Here is a 7,127-nt window from a genome sequence, read left to right as displayed (position 1 = left end):
CTACGTACCCTACCAATGTCTTGTTGAATAGTGATTGTAAACTGAAGTATATGGAGGAAATCTTCTTACATCTGATGCTCACAGACGTGAGATGACAGGCATTTTTGGCTTGACCAAAATGAAAAATGTATGCTTGTGGGAGCATCAACTACTGACCGACTGTTTTTGGGAATGGTTATTCGGGGGGTTTTGATAAGTATTGTCTTTGTGGAAAATGGGGGCGATACGAGCACTGGTAGAGACATAAATAGCTGCCAAATCCACACTGGACAGTATTCAAGCAGTATATATATTCTTCGGCGCTGTTTCCACCCTGGCGTTGTATTAAATGCGCCAGGGTGGCGGCGCAGCACTATTTTTATTTTATTTATTTTTTTAAAATCCTGTAGCTAGCCTAGCGCTAGCTACATGATTCCCCCCTCCCTGCAGAGTCCCTCCCACCCTTCCGATCGCCGCCGGCGATCAAGCCCATCCGGAAATTCCATTCTGAACCGGATTTCCTTTAGGGCTTCCCCGTCGCCATGGCGACGATCGTGATGACGTCATCGACGTTGTGACGTCATCGGGAGTCCCGATCCACCCCTCAGCGCTGCCTGGCACTGATTGGCCAGGATGCGCTCGGGGGGGGGGGGCCCTATAACAAGGCGGGTAGGGGCGCATGGGCGGCGAGCGTCAGCGATCGGTGTAAACACGCAACGAGCAAAGTGCTTGCTGCGTGTTTTTTTTTTTTTGTTTTTTTTAATTATCAAAATCGGCCCAGCAGGGCCTGAGCGGCGCCCTCCGGCGGTAATGGATGAGCTGAGCTCGTCATTACCGCCAAGGAGGTTCAAACCCAGCCTCTCTGTAGCCTGCAGTCACCCAGTGCTCAACTGTAGGGACAGGTGACCACCCCCAACATTGTTGATAGTTGTTCTGCTCCAGAAGGAGGTATCAGAAGCTTCACATTTTGGACGGAGCCAAACACAAACTCTATGCTGTGCAGAACTCAGTCATTAGGACCTTCTTTGTCTGTTCCATCCCATCCTTACCACCCCACTTTGCTCAATTTTGAACTTCCGCTAACAATCCATTGGTAGACCATCTGTAGGCCATTGTTGACTTCAAATGTTTCATGTCATCATCAGACATTGATAGTTTGTTGGGGATTGTTCGTTTTTTAGTGGCCGCTATGGAGTGTGTGTATGAAGCTTTACCTTATGCTCCTTTCTTTCTCTACCACCCCCCCCCATCCACCAACCTCATCACAAAAGCTCTTTGTATGTGTTATGCCTAATACACACGATGAGATTTTCTGGCACATTTCTTGCCAGATTGATTATTTCGAGCATGTCCGATCTGATTTCCGATCGAATTTCCATGGAAGTGAACAGAAAATCAATGATCAGACATGCTGGAAATACTCGATCTGGCAAGAATTCTGCCAGAAAATCTCATTGTGTGTATTTTAGTCTGTTGACAGAAGGCCTAGAGATGCTAATTTGACCTTATATGGTTTACATGTGCCCTGATGCCGTTGGCAGTGATTACACTCTTAAAGACAAATGCAGCAAGTATTTTAGGACCCTAGCACTACTGCTGTTCCTCATGTTGCTGTTGCTTAGAAGCAGCATAGTGTAACCTCTGTTATCACAGAGCAGTAACATAAGGAAAACAGTAGTTCACCAAACCAACTAACTCTTCCAGAGTGCGACAGAAAAATTAATACTAAACCCAGATCCCTGTCTAAACCTCTACAGTATGTGTTCTTGGACCTAATACAGCACACAACTGGGATTAAACTAGTCATGTACTGATAGTGAAATAGAGTTCAACAATGGTTGTGATCTGAGTCAAGCTCTGCAGCTCAAGGGTTTTGGATTTGAGCCAAGCAGCATACAGGCAGGTTAACTGGCTTCCCCAAATTGAACAGTTGACATCACTCCTTTTCTCTCAGCATAGTATATGGAGTTACTACTCTGTATGAACACAACTGCACCCCTGTGGTGGCTTTGATGAATCAGCACTTTCATGTCTCTGAAAGCCAGGAATACGTCTAGGACTGCTGATTTATAGCTTACCTCAGCAGCTTATTTATTTTACAGTGCTATAAAATGCAGCTTGCACACAGCTGTTTCAGGCTATTTGGGACCTCATGCCTGCAAAGTATGTATTGATATGGCCAGTAAGAGTGGTGTTACAAGGTAACCAGTTAAGTTATTGATACCCGGAACCAGTAGGACTTGTGTAGAGGTACTTGGTGAGTCAGTAACCTGAAGCAGATCACAACCTGTGACTATTAGTACCATGTTATAGATGTAAGATGGTGACTGTGATGGGGATTATCTTCTCTGAGGGACAGTTGGTGACGTAACTATGGATGTTGGGAAGTGCTGCTGAATATTTTAGGGCAATACATTGCGAGACACTGCACGATGCTTGTATGTTCTCTCCGTGTTTACATGGATTTCCTCTGGGCGCTTTGGTTTCCTCTCGCATTCAAAAAAACGCACAGATAAGTTAACTGGCTTTCCTCAAAACTGGCATTAGACTATGATAGGGACATGTTACTATTGTAGAGATTGGGTTGTGAGCCCCTCTAAAGGAACAACTAGTGACACAACTACACACCGTGTTATATAAATAAAGGAAGAAATGAGTACGCTATAACTGCAGATGTGAGACCTAGTCACAATTAATTAGTGAGATATTGGATGGGAAGCCATAATAGGTTTAAAGTGCAAACACATGAACAAAGAATGTTGCCAGCTAGGCTGTATAACGTGCTAGACTTTCAGCAGAGACTGCTTTAACCAGCCACCTCATCCAAGAACCCTCTACCATGTGTACGGGGTTAAGACTTTTAATATTTTGACTTGGACAATAAAGTACATAGTCCTGATTCCAAATTTTTACTGGCTGTAAGGTGGTTGACAGAACAATATCTATAAAATATGATATTGTTACTTATCTATGATACTTGTCTATAAATAAGTAGAGGGGTTGTATCATGTTGAAGGGGCTTTGGTAATGTAAGCGGATTGCTGAAAACCAGTCTTATCACCCGAACGATAGTCTGTACACACGCCGGATTTGACGTGCGAACGACGGAACATTCAAACGACGGGTCGTTCGCAAAAATCTGACGTGTGTATGGGCCTTAACAGCAGAAAAAGTTTTGAATGCAGGATTAGCATATTAATCACTTAACCTCCTTTGCGGTAACCCCGTGTGTGACACGGGGTAAGCCGCCGGAGGGTGCCGCTCAGGCCCTGCTGGGCCGGTTTACATAATTTTTTTTTTCAAACACGCAGCTAGCACTTTGCTAGCTGCGTGTTTGGTCTGATCGCCACCGCCGATGCGCCGCTACCCGCCGCGGATTCAGGCCCTCCCCCCCGCATACCCCTTGCGCAGCCTGGCCAATCGTCGTCACTCCGCCATGGCGACGGGGAAGCCCTCAAGGGAATACCGTTCAGAATGGGATTTCCTTATGGGCAAGCGGCGATCGGGGCACACGGGGGGGCGCCGCAGGGAGGGGGGAAGCATGTAGCTAGAGCTAGGCTAGCTACATGCTAAAAAAAAAAAAAAAAAAAAAAGTGAAAAAAACCCTCCCGCGGCCGCGCAAACGCGGGAGTCATACCGCCAGGGGGGTTAACACTCAGACCAGTTGCTGTTAAAATTAGATTTTTATGGTGACAATACCACTTTAATCCAAATCTAAAATAATGGTTTGGGGTTTTGCAGTTTATTTTGTCTATATCTTTGAGACAGGATATGAAGGAAATTCTTCTCAGCAAAGACATACAGTATGAGCCCTTATACAATATTCACTTCTTCAATATTCAGATCTCTCTAAAGCGGACCAGAACTTCCTCTCTGCTCTGCAACAGCGTAATAACCTTTAAAGAAAAACATTTCTTTGTTACAGCTGATAAAAATCCTGCAATACATTTGCAGTGTCTACTTCCTGCTTTCATGGAAGCAGACATAGGGTTAACATCTTGTGTTTACAGATTAGCTGCTTTGCCGAGTCAGCCAGCTGACACTGCTGAGAGGTCAAATTACAGTTGTGATTAGTCAGATGTGGAAGAATTAACAGGCTAAACTCTCTAAATACATACAAGGTGCATGTCTCTGTTTTCCTCATATCCTGTGCAAAAGTTCAGGTCCACTAAAATACATTTTCGGCCCTGTTCACAGAGGTCAGTTACGTTGCAGAATAATTCTGCATGTTAACTCACCCATACAATTCTATGAGCCTGTTCACAGTAACATTGCACTATTCTAACTCGCATGCAGGCTTTGCATTAGTCTGTCCAGGCTCCATTGCTGTTCTCACACATTTTAACATGTGCATTATGCAACTGACCACTGTGAACCTGGCCTTCAGCATTTTGCAAATTTAAAGTGTTTTTTGCTTGCTAGTGATTTAAAAGGCGTTTTATTGACATGTGAAAATCTCACTTAGAAGAAAACTCATGAGAAAAAGTGAATTGCCTATCGGCCAGGGGTCTCAAAGTCAATTTACCTGGGGGGCCGCAGGAGGCAAAGTCAGGATGAGGCTGGGCCGCATAAGGAATTTCACATTCGCGGCGCATTGCCGCCTCTGCCCGCCCCTCTCACTCTTCCTTCACAGAGAGGGGCGGGGAGAGGCGGCGATCCGTGCGGCGATTGACGTCAGGAGGGGCAGAGCTGAAGCTGGAAATGCCGGCGGATTGCCTCCCAGGCGATTGGGGGCTCTGCAGCCCTCGTTTAGCGGCAGGGATGCGGCGGATTACTTGGGAGCACTGAAGCAAACTATAAGGAAGCTTTTGCCGGCAAGGGCCACAAAATATTGTATCGAGGGCCGCAAATGGCCCGCGGGCCGCGAGTTTGAGACCCCTGCTATAGGCCATGGTTCCCAAAGCAATAATTGTATAGCAATCAGCTCGCTCTGGTATAAAAGGTTTCTTCTTACCCCTTTTGAAGATGTCCTTGCACATTGCGATTTGCAGCAGATCAAAAATGTATCATAATATGGAGCAAATCACTTCCTGTTTTAAAGAGTCCTCAAAGAATATGGAGGTTGCCATATTTATTTTCTTTTAAAGAATGCATTTTGTCTAAGGCCTGGTGCACACCAAAAACCGCTAGCAGATCCGCAAAATGCTAGCAGATTTTGAAACGCTTTTTCTTCTTTTCCTGTAGCGTTTCAGCTAGCATTTTGCGGTTTTGGGAAGCGTTTTTGGTGTAGTAGATTTCATGTAGTTACAGTAAAGCTGTTACTGAACTGCTACTGTAACAAAAAACGCCTGGCAAACCGCTCTGAAGTGCCGTTTTTCAGAGTGCTTTGCGTTTTTCCTATACTTAACATTGAGGCAGAAACGCATCCGCAATCCAAAATCTGCAGCAGCCCGGGAGTATGCGTTTCTGCAAAACGCCTCCCGCTCTGGTGTGCACCAGCCCATTGAAATACATTACCCAAGCGGATCCGCACCCGCAAGCGGATCGCAAACCGCAGCAGAACCGCTCTAGTGTGCACTAGGCCTAAATGCACCTAGTGTAGCCAGAACACCTGATCTGTTGAACACTATACTTGTTCTGGCTCAGTGACAAAGTGCCTCAGAATAGCAAATGTATTATTTTGTTGTGAAGAAAAAGGATTTTAGCAGTAGCAGGGCTGTGGAGTCGGTACAAAAATCTTCAGACTCCTCAGTTTATGAAACCACGACTCCGACTCCGGGTACCCAAAATGGCCCAGACTCCGACTCCTTAGTCTAATACTTAACAGGGCTGTGAATTTTTTTACAAAAATCATCCGACTCCTCAATTTATGAAATCAACGACTCCAACTCCGGGTGCCCAAAATTGCCCCGACTCCGACTCCACAGCCCTGAGCAATAGTGGCTTCCATATTTTCCACAATAAGGCCCCAATCACACCTAAAAGCGCAAAATGCCCGCGATTAACCTGGAAAAATCACTGGACACTGCAGCGAATCTTCCACGATTATTGCTTCTATAGCACTAAACACAATCGCCAGGAAATTGCCTGAAAATGGTGCAGGCTGCACACTTGCATTTGGCGATTTGCATTAATCCACGGCGATTACCGCGAATCGCCCAAGTGAGAACGACCCATAGGGTATTATTGCTCTAGCGCTTTAAAAAGCGCTAGCGCTTGAGCGTTTTGCCAAAATCACCGGCAAAACGCTCTAGTGTGAATGGGCCCTAAGGGTCCATATAATGCTGGGTGTACACACACATAAGTGTCCCTGAATGTGGTCACACGACATTTTCAGTATTATGTTGGGTTAAATGTGGTGAACAAATAAGCTGGCCATAGACCTGGGACATTTAGTTAGTGGATTTTAGGGCAGAAATTACCTTACGTTAGCCTACTGTACATTGGTCCATAGACCTTGCATAGGTTACCTTTGTAAACCATTCAGTATCCGTATAAGCAGAACTTATTGGTCCAATTTCCAGTGACAGCCTTAAAGAGGAACTTAAGCGAAAGGGGGGAAAAAAAATAATACATTGCAAAGTGAGACATTAAAAAAATAGAGAGTTCAAGGAATGATTGATATTCGCTATGTAACTTGTTCATATTGTTTGATCCACAATCATCTTGCACATAATCATCTTTACTACTGGCAGACATGGCAAAAACACTGCATCAACTGCCATTATCTATAACCACACCCCCTAACAATGCGATAGACTAAAGGGGCCCATATACTGGTCGATTTCAGCCATCGATCAAAGGCCGATTCGACTGCTGTGATCAAATCGGCTAGAAATCAAAGCAGCGGGAAGCATGATCGATCGGCTGATCGATTTCCCGCTGAATTTGATCAAATTGCTCGATTGCTCCGGATGGAAAATCTAGGTCGATCGTCTGCTGGCTTAGAGTTGCATTGGATCGAATGGTGCAATAATGCATTTCGGTCGATTTTTCTCAATAGATTTCATTCTGAAATCTGTTCCTAGTGTTTGGCACACATCGGATAGATTCCTGTCAGATTGACAGGCATCTGACAGGAATCTATCTGATGGTCGAATCTGCTGCAAGTCTATAAGTGTATGGCCACCTTTAGGTCCTGCTTCCACTAACTGCGAATTTGCATCGCATCAAAACTGAAGCCAGTGCAAGTCAATGAAGTCGTTTCC

General features: G+C 45.1%; 1 protein-coding gene across 4 annotated transcripts in view; it reads left to right on the top strand.

The window, feature by feature from the left end:
- Positions 1-7,127, top strand: part of MYO1C (myosin IC) — a 236,580-nt gene that overhangs the window by 100,904 nt on the left and 128,549 nt on the right. The gene's annotated exons all lie outside the window — the stretch shown is intronic.

This window comes from Hyperolius riggenbachi, chromosome 2, assembly GCF_040937935.1.
Source record: "Hyperolius riggenbachi isolate aHypRig1 chromosome 2, aHypRig1.pri, whole genome shotgun sequence".
Lineage (NCBI taxonomy): Eukaryota > Metazoa > Chordata > Amphibia > Anura > Hyperoliidae > Hyperolius > Hyperolius riggenbachi.
This window is presented reverse-complemented; position numbering and strand designations above follow the sequence as displayed.